Below are 17,271 nucleotides of genomic sequence, written 5' to 3' on the forward strand. Positions count from 1 at the left end.
AGAATAGTACCTATCTTCCTTGTCAAAGTTACATGTGTTATATACATGTTTCATCATTGGGTGGTACATAGCGGCCCTTACAAACTTTTCCTATGCGGCCTTCAAATACTGTACCTAGTTAATCCCTGGAATGTATCTATACACTATTTGGATGTTACAGTCACCAGATCTGGACAAGAAAAAAAACAAAATACAGAATTCCCTCAGCACAATGCAATGAGTCAGCAGATGTTTATAGAAACAGATAGGAAGTATTTTCTTCATGTTTCCAGTTACCATACAACAACACTTATTAGGGAGTTTCCTCTATGACAGATTATCAGAGTTAAGTGACCAAAAAGGATGTGACACTAATTTGCATGCCATGGGTTAATGGTTCCATAGACAAGTGTTATTCCATTAGTGAAATGTCAAAATTAGCCATCAAGGTACAACTAAAGCTGCATACACACACAACTATTTTGTTACCAACGATTTTATGAACGATTTTCTGTCAGATTATCTGTCAGATTTTTTTAAAGTGTAATGAACCATTTTTTTGAGCTACAAATGGTTTTTACATATTCCCTTAATGAAAATCGTTCAGTTGGTCAGTCTGACTGAACTACAAACGTGAACGCACATGAACGATAATCCTTAATCGTTTTAACTCAGAATTGAACAATTTTTTTCAACGATTGAACGATAAACTATATCGATAATCGTTAAAAAAATCGTTGTGTGTGTATGCACCTTGATGGATCAGAAACACTTTTTGAGAAAAATAAAAATATAAATACCCTACCGGTGAATAACATGTTTAGAGCTACAGTATACTTATAATATCAGATCATTGCAGATGCAAAAAGCAGTTAAAAAGTACTGGAAACTATTGTCTAATAACACCGAATGTATAGGAACTTTTGCTAAAAATCCTATGTTCTATCATAAAAAAGTGACATAATGTTAAAGTTATTTTCATGCTTAAAGATCCAGTTGAAAAATATGATGTGTACAGATCTTTTACTCCTGCTGCCTGGAATTGTGAGTACTGACAGCTGTGTTACCTGCAATTGATTGATCCTTGAAAAATTTGTTTATCATCCTTTAAATGGGAAGAGGATATATTTGAAACAGCAACTTACCTGCTCCAGTGCCAATTAAATAATACAATGTGCTTGTGGCAATGGTGGGTTACTTGATGGATTTGTCGATATGTATGATACTCCAGTAGGTCTAGATGGGCTTTTAATTGGGATGCATTAGTGTAACAGATTGATATCCCTGCCTCTAATAATGTTGTGGTACAAGATCAACAAGTAAGATGTAATGGCTCTTAACTCTTAAGTATGAATCATTGGTCTGTTTGTTTGTTTGTCTGTCTGGTTATGCATTTGGACACCCCTGCTCCGATTGGGATGAAGCCAATATGAGGTGGTCCAGTTGAATCCTGGCCAGGTTTAGGGGGGTTAGGGTCCCGGTCGGACCTCCCGTTGATGTACGCTGGGCAAAACTTTGACCCGGGGAGTATGTTCTGAGCCTTCCACTAGTGAGGCTACACTCTCACACCTCCATATGTGTATCACTGCGAATATGGGTGTGACTGATAGTATAAAATGAGAGTCAGTTCCGGACTTGGCCACACCACCTGACGAGGTCTGATTGTGTGACGAAATGCTTTGGACGTGGCTTCTTTATTCAGTGAAATTTATTTATATGATACTTACCTGCGTGATTCTCTTCTTTTATATATATATATATATATATATACACAATACTGTGCAAAAGTTTTAGGCAGGTGTGGAAAAAATGCTGCAAAGCAAGAATGCTTTCAAAAATAGGAATGTTAATAGTTTGTTTATCGGTTAACAAAGTGCAAAGTGAATGAACAGAAAAGGAATCTAAATCAATATTTGGTGTGACCACCCTTTGCCTTCAAAACCGCATAAATTCTTCTAGATACACTTGCACACAGTTTTTTGAAGGAACTCGGCAAGGAGGTTGTTCCAAACATCTTGGAGAACCAAATACAGATCTTCTGTGGATGTAGGCTTGCTCAAATCCTTCTGTCTCTTCATATTATCCCAAACAATCTCGATGATTTTGAGATCAAGGCTCTGTGGGGGCCATATCATCACTTCCAGGACCCTTGTTCTTTTTTACAGCTGAAGATAGTTCTTAATGATGTTGGCTGTATGTTTGGGATTGTTGTCCTGCTGCAGAATAAATTTGGAGCCAATCATATGCCTTCCTGATGGCATTGCATGATGGATAAATACCTGCCTGTATTTCTCAGCATTGCGGACACCAGTAATCCTGACCAAATGCCCAACTTCATTTGCTGAAATGCAGCCCCAAACTTGCAAGGAACCTCCACCATGTTCACTGTTGTCTGCAGACACTCATTATTGTGCAAATCAGTCTTCCAACCTAGGTATAGGGGCAAAAAACTAATCGAACCATCTAGTAGTTGGTTCCCTCCGAAGTTTCCTTCGGCGAACATACTGCCTTCTGTTACAGCCAAATATTAAAAATTTTGACTCATCAGTCTAGAGCACCTGTTGCTATTTTTCTGTTTTTGTGCATAGTTGAGTTGCTTGACCTTGTTTTCATGTCAAAGATATGGCTTTTTGGCCGCAATTCTTCCATGAAGACCACTTCTGGCAGACTTCTCTGAACAATAGATGGGTGTACCTGGGTCCCATTGGTTTCTGCCAGTTCTGAGCTGATAGCACTGATGGACATCTTCTGATTTAGAAGGGAAGTAAGCATTATGGCCCTCATTCAGAGCCGTACACTTTGAGCAGAGCGCACGCTCTGAATGAGGGCCGTCCTCCATAATTATGGAGCGTCCTCCTGGACGTTCGTATAGCTGTGGGTCACCACCCACAGCCTATACGAGCGTGCAGTTTGATGGCCGCGATGGTCTTGACCATCGCGACCATCGCCACTGCGAGCCGGAGCCTGCGGTTGAGTTTTTCAACCGCAAGGCCCGGAGTGATTTTGGCTCTATCAGAGCCAAAATCACTCCCACTGACATCACTAGTGATGTCAGTGGGCCGGCTTCTGACGGTAGGCGTTCCCTTGGGAACGCCCCCGTCTGGGAGGCACGCCCCCGGCACGCCCACCAAAGGGGGCGTGCTGTCAATCAACATCGACAGCACGCCCCCTTTGATCAGACACAACAAGCGAAGGAAAGTCCTTCGCTCGTCGCGTCTGGCGCATGCGCACGACGGAGCTCCCGCCGTCGTGCGCATGTGCAGTGCACAACATCGACCCACTTGCGAGCGGACAGCTGCTTGCAAGTGGGTCTGAATCAGGCCCTATGTGTCTTTCATCTGATGCAAGTTCATTTGGCCGACCACTGCGTCTATGGTCCTCAATGTTGTTTCTTTGTGTTTCTTCAAAAGAGATGGAACAGCACAACTTGAAACCTCAGACTGCTTTGAAATCTTTTCCTGGGAGAGACCTTGCTGATGCAGTATAACTACCTTGAGTCTTGTTGCTGTGCTCAGTCTTGCCATGGTGTATGACCTGTAACATGAAACTGCCTTCCACAACCTAACCTTTGTAGCAGAGCTTGGCTGTTCCTCACCCAGTTTTAAGCCTCCTACACAGCTTTTTCTTTTTCATTTAATGGGACTGTGTTTCCACATACATATGAAAATGATGATCATTATGACCTGATTGGTTAATCATACATCTGACTATAATCCTACAAAATCACTGACTTTGTGCAAGTCTACCTAGAATAATTGATGCTATCTTGAAGGTAAGGGTGGTTGATTTAAATTTCTCTTTTGGTCATTCACTTTGCATTTTGTAAATTGATAATATTAAACTATTTACACTTCTATTTTTGAAAGCATTCTTACTTTGCAGCATTTTTTTCAAACCTGCCTAAAACTTGTGCACAGTATTTTGTGTACATGTATATATGTATATAGTGTTGATAGCGTTTCACATGTTTACGGTTCAGCTGTGAGTCTCCTGTTCCAGTCGAGTATTCAGTCTCCATATCTGCCTTGTTCAGCTCCTGCCGTTTGTGTCATCCAGGCAGCACGATCCACATTACAGTCTCCTACCGTTTGTGTCATCCAGGCGGCACAGTCCGCATTTCAGTCACCCGCAGTTTGTGTCATCCAGGCGGCACGGTCCATATTAATCTCCAGCCGCTTGTGTCAACTCGGCGGCACAAGCCGCGCCTCTGCACAAATTGTACTGAAGCCAGTGTACTACCGCTTGTGTCACCTTGGCAGCACAAGTCGCACTTCTGCACAAATTGTACACAAGCCAGTGTACTGCCGCTTGTGTCAACTCGGCGGCACAATCCGCACCTCTGCACAAATTGTACACAGGCCAGTGTACTGCCGTTTGTGTCAAATCGACGGCACCTACCACACGGCCAAATGCTGCATCTTGCTTCACAGCCCAGAGGCCACAACTAACCAAGGCTTACCAGCCCACAAGGCTGTTACACAGCCCAAAGGCTGCATCATATTCTATGGCCCAGGGGTCATAACTAGCCAAGGCTTACCAGCCCTCAAGTCTGCTATCCAGCCCAAAAGGCTGCATCATATTCTATGACCCAAGGCTCATAACTAGCCAAGGCTTATCAGCCCCCAAGGCTGCTACACAGCCCAAATGCTGCATCATATACTATGGCCCATGGGTCACAACTAGCCAGGGTTTTCCAGCCCTCAAGGCTGCTTCACATCCGCAGCTTGCCAAGCATTTCAGCCCCTAAGGCTGTTGCAGGACTTCCCTATATCAACCTTCTATTACCAACTATCAATTATCCACTATCCATTCTTCTATCCTCAAAAGCATACCTCAGCCATAATCCTTGCCCAGACCTTCATTCTATTATATTCTGTCTATATTCCGTCTAGGAATCATAACAGCATTCCAGCCCTCAAGGCTGTTGCGGGACTCTGTCATAAAACCATACCCATATCCTAAAAGTTGCTTAAACTCTGGTGTTCGGTTTCCTCAACAGCAGCACATCCTTACCCGCGTTTCCATCCAGTGTTTCAAGACAGAGCCCTCATTGCATGCTATGACCTCTTCAGACAGTGCCAGCACATACGTGTATCTAGTTACATACTACATGCTGACCAAATACTGCAAACACCTCTATATATCCTATTGCACACTACGCGCTGTACAAACAGTATCAAAACATCTGTGTACCTTGTGGTATGCTACCAAAATCCCTCACTTGGTGTACTCAATTTTACCATTGGCATTTGTGCCAATGTGTTAAGAACCTCAGGGTATTCTGTGGCTACCACCTCCTGGAATATCACATATATACCACTTTTGGTGTGTTCCCCTGTAGAAGCAAAATCCCAATGAATCACACATAAATATATAATTATTTTTTATTTTATTAGAACTTTAAAAGCATGTTAATATAAAATTTTGCACACCATAAATTGAAACTATGGTGCATGTTTGAAGTGCACTATGTATACTTAATAGAAATATTTGCTCTTATGCAGTACATTTTCACTGTTCTTGTTTGGTGTATTTAATTAGCTTTGTAATAAATCTAGAATGCTTATGTTGAAGTCATTTATACCGTTATCATTAAAGGGATTCTAGATGACAAGTGCCTAAGCCTCTTAGGCCCTTAGTTACAGGGGTCAATCCAATTAGGTGCGAATTTCGAGTTTGTTTCATGAAACTCACAGACTTTGCACAAATGCGTGAACCTGAGATTTCTCCATTCCAATTAAAAATGCCTATTCGCAGTACTCGCAGCTGGGATTTGTGAATTGACTGTCAAATGCTATGTGAGAGAAGTGCATAAAAAAGTGGGAATACCATCCTGGACCCCCCAAAATGTATAATTTTGTTAGCAGGACCATATAGAAGGCTGTTAGTGGGCATAACGAAAGTACTGAAGGTTTCTAAATGGTGTCAAATGGCTGATTTGTGTTTTTTTTTTTTTTTTTTTAAAAAGCAACAATATTTTAAAAAAGCTAACTTTTTGTTTTCTCTCAAACTAATTAAACAGAAAATGCAAACACCACAGGTGGCCTCCAGCATGAGGACGGCCCCCGGCACACAGGTGGCACCCAGTGTAAGGATGGCCTCCATCACCACAGATGACCCCCGGCATCACAGGCAGCCCCCGGCACCTCAGGCGGACACCAGTGAGCCCCCTGCACTAGCACTATAGAGATACAAGCAGTCCCCCGGTAACACAGGCGGCCCCTGGCACTACAAGAACACAGACGGCACACAGAGTGAGGATGGCTCCCGGCACTTAGGCAGCATATTGCGAAAGTGGACTAGGCACCTGGCTACACGCTGTGATGAGAAGACGGTTCTGCACACATGGCTGCACTCCCTGACCTGGAGGATAATTCAAGTAAGTGGATGGAGGTTGGTTTGGTGTGCTGGTGGTGCCGTGACAGGTGGGGGGCTGAGGGTGACTTCCCGCGGTTGCTACAGTGAAGAGGGGTGGGCCACCATTAGGCAAAGCGGTAGTGTTGGAGTTTGTGCTGGTGGGATGAATGGATGGGCCAGCTGCTACTGCTACTGCTACTTTCAGCTGACTTCTATCTACCCTTACCCACTCCCTACTCCCAGCCAGTGGCATAACTAGGGTATTTGGAGCCCAGGGCAAATATAAAAATGGAGCCCCCCTATGTGCGCATGCAGAAGGTGTGCGTGGTGAAAAATGGACTTGGTTACTTAAAAATTGGGCGTGTCAGCATGACACACCCCTTTTTTGTCACTCTGAACATTCCTTTCCATATGCACATTAATGCAGTGCCCCTTATACAGTCCCCCCTATGCAGTGCTCCCAGTAGTGGTCCCCCTTATGCATGCCCCCAGTAGTGCACCATATGCCCAGTATGCAATGTCCCCAGTAGTGGTCCCTCTTATGCAGACCCCCAGTAGTGCCCCTTATACAGTACACCAGTAGTGGCCCCCTTTATGCAGCCCCCATTAGTTCCCTTTATGCAGGCCCCCAGTAGTGTCCCTCATACAGTGCCCCCAGTAGTGGTCCCCCATATGCTGGCCTCCAGTAATGATCCCCCTATCCAGTGCCCCCTGCAGTGGTCCTCCCCATTCAGTGCCCCCAGTAGTGGTACCCCCAGTACAGTGTCCCTTGTGCCCCAGTAGTAAGCTCCTTATATAGTTCCCCCAGTAGTAGACCTCCTATATGCAGTGCCCCCTGTAGTGGTCCTCCCTATTCAGTGCCCCCAGTGCAGAGTTCCTTGTGCCCCTTATATAGTGCCCCCAGTAGTAGTGCCCCAGTAGTGGTCCCCCTATGCATAGCCCTTTATATAGTGCCCCCAGTAGTAATACTCCTATGTAGTCCCCTTTTATATAGTGACCCTACTAGTAACCCCCCCATGCAGTGCCCCCAGTAGTATCCCCCCGATGCAGTTCTCCCAGTAGTAGTGCCCACAGTAGAGGTCCTCCCCAGTGGTCACCCAGTAGAGGTCCACCCCAGCAGTACTCCAAGTAGTAGCCCCCCCACTAGAGCCCCCAGTAGTGCCCGCAGTAGCAGTCCACCATCCCGATGCAGTGCCCCCAGTAGTAGTCCCCCCCAGTGGTACCCCCAGTAGTAGTAGTTCACCCCCTGATAAATACACGCACGCAAGTAACTAAAAGAAAAAAATACACTTAACTGAATCCACGCTCCGGCTCCGGCCTCTGCTCCTGCCACCATCCGCACATCAGTCCTCCCGGACTGGCGTGCTCTGCATTACTTCTCCATTACCCACTGCCGGAGCCAGAAGACGGAGCTCATGAGTGAGCTCCAGCCCAGCTCTTGCAGTGGGCGAAGCAGCAGCCAATGAGAGTCAGTCTGACTCTCATTGGCTGCTGATTAAAACACACATTGCCACCGCCAGTAGTGATCCCCCTTTCCTCCCCCTGGGTAAGCGCTCAGGGGGAGGGAAGGGGCTCAGTTCTGCAGTACAGGACCAGCAAGCAAGCCTAGTGCCAGTCCTGAGTAAATGTGTAGTGCTGACACTACACTGGCTAACTGGGACGGGATGGTACTGTGGCCGGCAGCGCCCCCCCCATGCTGCCGGTCCCAAAGCACCCAGGGCACGAGCCCCGGTGGCCCTGCCCTAGCTACACCACTGCCTCCAGCACTGCCTGGCCCTAACCTCCTCCTTGCCCCCAGTACAGCCTCAGCCGATATATAGCCTTTTCCCCTCCCTACATCCAGTACTTACTGCCCAAACCCCCTCCTGTGCCCACTGCTATCTACCCTTGCCCCCAGTACTGCCCCAGCTGCTATCTACATTTACTCCCTCCCTACCTCCAGTACTGCCTGCTCTTAACAACCTCCTTGCCCCCACTACTGCCCCAACTGCTATCTACTCTTGGCCCCTCCTTAACGACAGTACTGCCTGCCCAAACACATTCCTTGCCCCCCAGTACTGTGCTAGCTGCTATCTACCCATATCCTCTCCCTAACCCCAGTACTGCCTGCCCCTAACCATCTCCTTGTCCCCCCAGTACTGTGCCAGCTGTCATGTACTCTTGCCCCCTCCCTACCCCAAATACTGTCTGCCCCTAACCCTATCTCTGCCCCAGCTGCCATCTACTCTTGCCCCCTCCCTACTCCCAGTACTGTCTGTTGTCTGCACTTATCTCTTCTCTACTTTCAGCACTGCCTGCCCTTACTCCCCTCTAACACCCCCCCTCCCTGCCCCCGCCCCCCCGTGGTGGATACCTGACTTGGAAGACCCCTTAGAAATGTTGCTATGGAGCCCACAAAGTTCTATTACACCCCTGTCTGTGAGCACACAATTTTTCTCATAAGTTTGGTTCTGTGATTTAATGATGAGCACTAACATAGAGAATGTCAACATTTTCTTTGTTTCTTGTGACTACATGAAGCTTGTTCTTAATCATTTGTGCTGTTTCTGATCTTTTGTGTTTTTCAGAGTATGTTTCCAGATACAATTCAGTCACAGGCTTATATGTGCAAGACTTGTAAAAGGCCAGAGTAATTGAACATGGCCTTTTAGCTACTCTGCTGTCAGAAGTCTGTTTTAATTACAAGATGTGCTTGGAGGATTTCAAAAGTACAGGAACTGAATTACTTCCCTCCCTTTCTTTAGCTGAAATAGCTCTTATGTTGTAAATTATCAGCTGAATGCATTTATGTTTAAAGAAATTAATTGCAATCTCCCTATGAGACTTACAATCGCAGGAGAAGGTATTTCAGATATAAATCAGAAAGTGACACTTTTTTTTTCCTTTTGAAATTCACCATCAATATTATGGGTTTTTTATTGTCTAATTTTCTGAACACTTTACTGACCAGCCATCTTGTGGATATTGCATAGTCATAAAATTTAGCCTATATTAATTAAGGGAATGGGATTTCACAAATGGAAATAAGCATGGCATAATCAACATTTAGTTAATTTTATTTATTTTTGTTTATTGAAATAATTGGAAAAATAGGGATTATAATTAACAGCATATGGTACTATAAGGATGGTTATGTACAAGACTGAGTAATAGCCAGGCAGCTCTCAACTGTAAACGTACAGTTGTGTCAGGCAACTAGAATTGTAAACAAAAAGTCATCATATTATTGGTAAACTATATACAGACATGATATGGCACCTGCAGTAATACAATTCTTTTGGATGTTTTTGGAAATTGCTTTGTTATCACTTCATTATTATTTATTAGCAATAAGCTAATTATTTAATTATGATCAAAATTCAGACATGGTTTTACCATTTTGATAAATACAGAGTGCCGACTGTATATTTTGTTACAACAATCAGCCCTCTTTAATCAAAAAGGAAATAAAAGAGTATTGGCGCTAATATAAATACTAAAATTTACATTGTTAATAATAAACTGGATAGCAGCCCAAAACACGAGGGGTGATCAATCACCTATAGAGATAACCACGTACAAATAGTATGGCATTGGCGCTAATAAATTTGGTATAAAAAATAGAATCAACATTGCCAAGACAATTTCATTGTGGTTTTTATACCAAATATATTAGCACCAACACTGTACTATTTGTCTTTTCAATCACAGAGTGAAATATCTACACAGGAAATAATATATATATATATATATATATATATATATATTGTGATAGAAGCACTGGAGAAGTGTGAAATGGCTTATATGTATGTCCTAGGGTCCTGTCATATGTGTTCTGAAACCCCCAGGAGAAGTCTGTTTGGGAAAAACAGACTAGAATTGTCGGCTTTAGAGAAAAGCCGGTTTGGGTCCTGGGGGTGTGGATGTGAGGAGAGGGAGGGCTCCATCCACAGGCCACTCCAGGTTTTGGGCCTTTCAGCCTGGTAACAGGCTCATTAGGGCTTGCAGCTGGTAATGGCTAATATAAGATGGGTTTGTTTGTGGCTGAGTGTCTCACACCTGGGAGAGCAGGCAAACTAGCCTGTTCAGAGACACTTGGTGATAATCCTTGTAAGTACTGTGCACGTGTTTTGTTGAAGGTGAGGGCAATCGGCCCTACCATTATTATAGAGAGGGAATCTGCTGTGTAGCTAGTGCCCAGCCGGGCTAATGTTTATGTTTATGTTTTCTTTATGTTTATATTAATTTGGCACAATAAAGACTGACGCCGACCAGTTTGTACGAGAACCCCTGACTTGTATCCTGTTTCTACAGCTATTGTGTGTGTAAAGAGGGAGTCCATCTACCCCAGGAGAGGGACCCCTATCCTGACTGTTTCACAATAAATATATATATATATATATATAATATATATATATACAGTCATGTAGTTCTGCACTCACGTCACGTCCAAAAATCATTTGCTGGGGTGCTCCTCTTGGACATATATCCAAATGTTCATAGAGATTCCAAACCACACATCAACAAGCTTAGTTATAAGGGCACTCACCAGACTTGAAAAAAGCAATTTTATTTATTTCTCATCAGAAGTGAATAAATTCAGTCCAGGTTGCAGATAAATAAACACAGACGTTTCGGTCTAAACATAGACCATTATCAAGGCTTGCAATCCAGTTTCATCTTAAGATAATGTAAATTTGCACAGAATAACATCATCTTCTCATCACATGTTGTGGGTTGCATTATCTTAAGATGAAACTGGATTGCAAGCCTTGATAATGGTCTATGTTTAGACCGAAACATCGTTGTTTATTTATCTGCAACCTGGACTGAATTTATTCACTTCTGATGAGAAATAAATGAAATTGCTTTTTTTCAAGTCTGGTGAGTGCCCTTATAACTACGCTTGTTGATGTGTGGTTTGGAATCTCTCTCTCTCTCTCTCTCTCTCTCTCTCTCTCTCTCTCTCTCTCTCCCTCTCCCTCTCCCTCTCCCTCTCCCTCCCTCTCTCTCTCTCTCTCTCTCTCTCCCAAAAAATTATTTTGTTACCAGGGAACATGGCAAAAGTGTGTGGAGGTGTGGACACGCCATGTTGAGGGCTTAGCTTTACCTTTCCAGCAAGCACTGTGTACCCTCCCTTCCCCTCTCAGTGCCTCTACATATGGTGCACATTCAAGTCCATTTTATTACATTTTTCTTAGTTTAGTAACATATTTACTTACTAACCATTTTATCTTCCTAATGTTCTCAAATATGTTGCAAAATATTTAAAAATGTGCACCAATGACATTAAAGTTTAAAAAATTAAATAAATGTGATTCATTGGATTAATAGTATGATTTAATATACAACTAGGCTAGAGAGTGAAGAGAGCAGTGGCGGGCTGGGCCGGGGGGCAGGGTGCCATGAGCCCCCCGGGCCGAAGCGTCATGCGGGCTGCGGGCCGGTGCAGTCTGTGTCACTGTGACACAGACTGCACCGCGTGTGTAGCGCTGACCGGACTCCGTCCGGTCAGCGCTACACAGCACAAACACACAGCCGCCGGAGCCGGCAGCTGTGTGTTTGCTGTAATCAGCAGCCGCTGAGAGTCTGTCAGACTCTCATCGGCTGCCGCTGCTCCCACTGTCAGACTCTCTTTCGGCTCCCGCAGTGGGTAATGGGAGAGCCGTCGTCATGACGACGTCTCTCCCATAATGCAAAGCGGCCAGAGGAGCCGGTGGAAGCGTCGGGACCAGGAGCGGGAGTTTCAGGTAAGTGTTTTTTTAATTTTTTTATTAAGTCTCTCTCTCTACTGGGGGGGGATTACTATGGGGGCACTACCAGGGGGGGGATTTCTATGGTGGCACTACCAGCGGGGGATTACTACTGGGGGCACTACCAGGGGGGTGGATTACTACTGGGGGCACTACAAGGGGGGGGACCACTACTACTGGGGGTACTACAAGGGGGGGACTACTACTACTGGGGAAACTACAAGGGGGGACTACTACTACTACTGGGGGCACTACAAGGGGGGCTACTATTGGGGGCACTACAAGGGGAGGGGACTACTACTAGGGGCACTGCATAGGGGGGAGGGGACTGCTACTAGGGGCACTACATAGGGGGAGGGGACTACCACTGGAGGCACTGCGAGGGACCACTGCTGGGGGCTCTATATAAAGGGCAATACTGGGGGTACTGCATAGGGGGGAGACTACAACTGGGGCCACTATTTAAGGGATATTGCATAAGGGTTACCACTATTGGGGGCACTGCATGGGGGGGTGGACTGCTACTATGGGCACTGCATAGGGGGTACCACTATTGGGGGCACTATATAAGGGGCTTACTACTCGGGGCACAAGGGGCACTGAACAGGGGGGACCACTACTGGGGGCACAAGGGGCACTGCATAGGGGGGATCACTACTGGGGGCACTACTGGAGGCCTGCATAAGGGTGTTATCTCCTGTGGCACACGGGGGCACTGCATATGGGCACTATGACAGGGGGCTGCCCCTAATCTTTATTTTTACCTTACATTAATCCCATATGGACCCGCCTCCTCCCTGAAACACTTGAGGGGGGGCGGCGCCGTAGCACGCACGTTCTTTGGGAACCCTGGCTACACGCTACTCCTCTGCCAGGGCCGCCTGCATGCATTTGCCCCCCAGGCTAAAAGTTGCCAGCCAGCCCCTGGAAGAGAGACACACGATTTTGGGAGTAGTTTTTTTGTGTGTGTCACATGAGTTAACGCAAAGACTTTTCTTCATCAAATACTGATTTCTCAGTAAATAGTGAGAGACAACATGCACACCCACAGTGTTCAAAAGTCAGAAAGGGCTGTAAGACCAGTCACAAGGACAGTAGAAAGGAAGAATACAAGAAAGTGGTATATACATTCCCTACTAGTCTGTGCATTCCACAGATAGGGTACTTTCCAGGGATATGTACTTACTTGTATTTGGAAGTTATTCTTTGAAAAAATGGTTTTGCTTTATATGTCGCCTTAACTGGCTTATTGTCTTTTCGAAAAAACAGCTCACTCCCAGGGGTACTGACAGAAGGGGGGTGGGGGGGTGGGGGCAGGTACTAAATACCCATGCCTGGGTTTGTTGGAGGTGCCTGGTGGGAGCCCGTGTCCACCACTGCCCACCCTCCCTCTTACCCGTCAGTAGCCTGTCTCCTGCTCTCGCTGCTGTGTGCTGGGCTGCAGTGTGGTCACTTTGCAGCGCTGGATATAGTTTTTATATTTTTTATTACAAAAGTATCTCTCTACGGACCTGCTCACTCTACCAGTGAAGTGCGGTGAGGTCAATGGCTTGGGAGGCATTCATGGAGATGGGTCTTAGTGTTATTTCCATGCTTTATTTATTGGGTGGTTCGTCTCGCAAAATTATTTTTGCTGCCCAGCACTTTTATGTTGCGATTGGACCAGACTTGAGTTACCCACCGCCCCAGTCACCCGGCACCCGCACGGCACCACTGCGGAAGTAGCCAGGCTCATTGTGGGAAGACAGGAGCAGGGATTAGAGGAGAGAGAAGACGTGGCTTGACAGGTCTGAGCAGCTAATATCCGCGCATGGAGTCTGTAGGCTCCAATTAGGTGATAGATGGGGGTGGGACATAGACCTGGTGCCAGAGAGCTTGCAGCGTGTGGGGAGTGTGTACTGAGGCCTCAGAGAGATTCTGGGTCAAGAGGTCCAGCAGCTGGCCGGCCTGGCGTGGGAGTCGGGGGACTGGCTGTCCATCTGTGCACCAGACCCGGGGCCTGTCTGTCTTCTGTATCATCAGTATGCTCACAGCCAGACCCTGCCAAACATGGAGGCTTATACAAGCGTACACTGCTGGTTCTGTACTATATGGCCAGGCTTATGCAAGCGATACGTGTACACAAAATTGCTGTTAGCCTTCCATTCACACATATTCACTAAAGTGCAACCTATGGCACCACATATCCCAGCATGTCAGCCAGGCCAGAAGCTTGGTCCACATGGTGCACCCTGGTCAGCTGCAGGTGGCATAACCTGGTTATATTGTTTAGACACCACTCAATAGAAATTATGTATAGGCCCAGGTGTTTGAAACAGAACAACATTTAAATATAAACAGTGGTATATTATAAAAAAATTAAAAGCTGGATACTTTTTAGCAGCAGTTAAATTGTTGCAAGCCAATATATATCTAAAAGAAACAAAGAAGTAACCGCGCTTAAACCTGTATCTAGTTTAATTATGTTTATGTTCTGTATGCCATATAAAACAAATATATATAATGTAATAACAATCAACCTAAGTGTGCAATAAAAAATAGAATAAAGTAATGAGCAGTAGCTAGTCATAAAAGCTCAAAAGCTCACAGCAATGGACATATACATGAAATAACACACATTGAATCAAGCATACAAAAGATGAAACAACTTGTTTTTTCAGGATTGCTACTTAACAAAAGAAACAATGGCCCTCATTCAGAGCCGTACGCTCTGAGCAGAGCGCACGCTCTGAATGAGGGCCGTCCTCCATAACTATGGAGCGTCCTCCTGGACGCTCGTATAGCTGTGGGTCACCACCCACAGCCTATACGAGCGTGCAGTTTGATGGCCGCGATGGTCTTGACCATCGCGACCATCGAAACTGCGAGCCGGAGCCTGCGGTTGAGGTTTTCAACCGCAAGGCCCGGAGTGATTTTGGCTCTATCAGAGCCAAAATCACTCCCACTGACATTACTAGTGATGTCAGTGGGCCGGCTTCTGACGGTAGGCGTTCCCTTAGGAACGCCCCCGTCAGGGAGGCACGCCCCCGGCACGCCCACCAAAGGGGGCGTGCTGTCAATCAACATCGACAGCACGCCCCCTTTGATCAGACACAACGAGCGAAGGAAAGTCCTTCGCTCGTCGCATCTGGCGCATGCGCACGACAGAGCTCCCTCCGTCGTGCGCATGCTCAGTGCAGAACATCGACCCACTTGCGAGCGGACAGCCGCTCGTGAGTGGGTCTGAATCAGGCCCAATGTTTCATCTTTTATATGCTTGATTTAATGTGTGTTATTTCAAGTATATGTCCATTGCTGTGAGCTTATGAGCTTTTATGACTAGTTACTGATCATTCAATTATTATCATTTTTATTGCACACTTAGGTTGATTGTACTTATTACATTATATATATTTGTTTTATATGGCATACAGAACATAAACATAATTACACTGGATACAGGTTTAACCTCGGTTACTTCTTTGTTTCTTTTAGACACCACTCAGCCTTTCTGTGATTTACTGATAAGTGTGATCACATCTGTGTGGGGCATGTAAATGCCGCAAAGGGCAATAAGGGGCCATATTGTGTGGGCATAGTGTGCAATAAGAGGCCATACTGTGTGGGCATAGTGTGCAGTAAAGGGCTATACTGTGGGGGAATAATGTGCAATAAGGGGGCATACTGTGCACATAATGGGCAATAAAGGGGCCGTACTGTGTGGGCATGATGTGAATTGGTACTATTGTGTGGCCACGCCCCCTCCATGTGAAGCTACTCCCCTTTTTGTACGAAGGATCCCACCCAGCTGCTAGTTCATTCCACCCGGCTGGCAACATTTTCTGGGGAGAACACTGGGTCTGAGTGCTGGGAGCTTGTCTCACCCCCTACTCACTGTAACTCTCCCCTCACTACACTGCAGTGTCCATTGATTCTCCTAGCTGCATCACTGTGTATACTTTTGTTTTTGCTGACTGAGCTCCAATCTCTAAACACTACAGTGCACTTCCTGGTCACATGACACATCCAAGGTGTCCATCAGTGCTCAAGGAATGACCCTCATACTCAGAGGCATGCCTCTTTTAGCTCTCTTTCTGTGCAGCTTACTGCCCATGGTGCTACCCCGCCCCCAGCTCTGCAAGCAATGTCTGAATATACAGAAGCGAGGCAGAGCTGTTGCTGCCTCATCTCTCATCTCCCTGCAGTACCAGAATGGGTGAACTGACAGAAGGATATGACAAAATCGAATATCTCAAAAGTTAAATATAATGCCAATAAAGAGTTACAAAATCACCCTGATGTCATAATTAAGCCTATCAGCAAGGGAGAGGCAGGTGTAGTGATGAAAAAAGCAAACTACAATATTAAAATCAAGCAAGATAGAAAGTCCAGAAAGTAGACAATGAATAGGTCAACAGGGTTAAAAGGTTGACCGGGCATAAGGTTGACACAGTTAAAAGGTCGACATCGTCAAATGTTGACAGAAAAAGGTCGATATATGGTTTTTCATGATTGTCCATGAGTTTTAGGGTTAGGATTAAGGTTAGGTTTAGGGTTAGGCACTTGGCAGAGGGTTAGGCTGCAGAAAGGGATAGTTAAGATTAGGCACTAGGAGGAGTGTTAGGGTTAGGCTCCAGTGGGAGCATTAGGCAACGGGAGGGTTAGGGTTAAAATAACAAAACAAAATGTGTCGACTTTGTGTAAACTATTTTCATGTCAACCTTTTGACCCTGTTGAACTAGGGCCCTGATTCAGAGCCGCTCGTAAGCGGCCACTCGTTCGTTCTGACCGATGTTCGCACATCTGCGCATGCGTACGGATTTTCATACGCATGCGCGAACCAGTCAGTGCGGCCGAAAATCGTTTGTTCGCTATATAGCGAATGCCTGCTATTTTGAGTGACAGAAGGAGGCGTATGTGGGTGGTAACAGAGGAAGGTGCTTGAAAACGGGGGTGTGGAATTCGAACGCAGGCGTGCTTAAAGGTCAAAACGGGCATTTTAAGGGAGTGCATAATTAATACAGCAGCATCATTGACCACGTCAGTTGTTTTTTTTTTACTCAGAACAGCTCGCAAAATAGCGGTTGAAAAAACCAGCCACAAGAATAGCAAGCAGTTCATACGCTGTTCGATGTACTCGATTAATCTAATAAATAGCGGACATGACGTATGGTGTGAGCGGTAAGGGGGCGTATTTTTCAAAATTACAACCGCAAGTTTTGCT

The sequence above is a fragment of the Taudactylus pleione genome, unplaced genomic scaffold, assembly GCF_031769625.1.
Source record: "Taudactylus pleione unplaced genomic scaffold, aTauple2 ptg000389l, whole genome shotgun sequence".
Classification (NCBI taxonomy): Eukaryota; Metazoa; Chordata; class Amphibia; order Anura; family Myobatrachidae; genus Taudactylus; species Taudactylus pleione.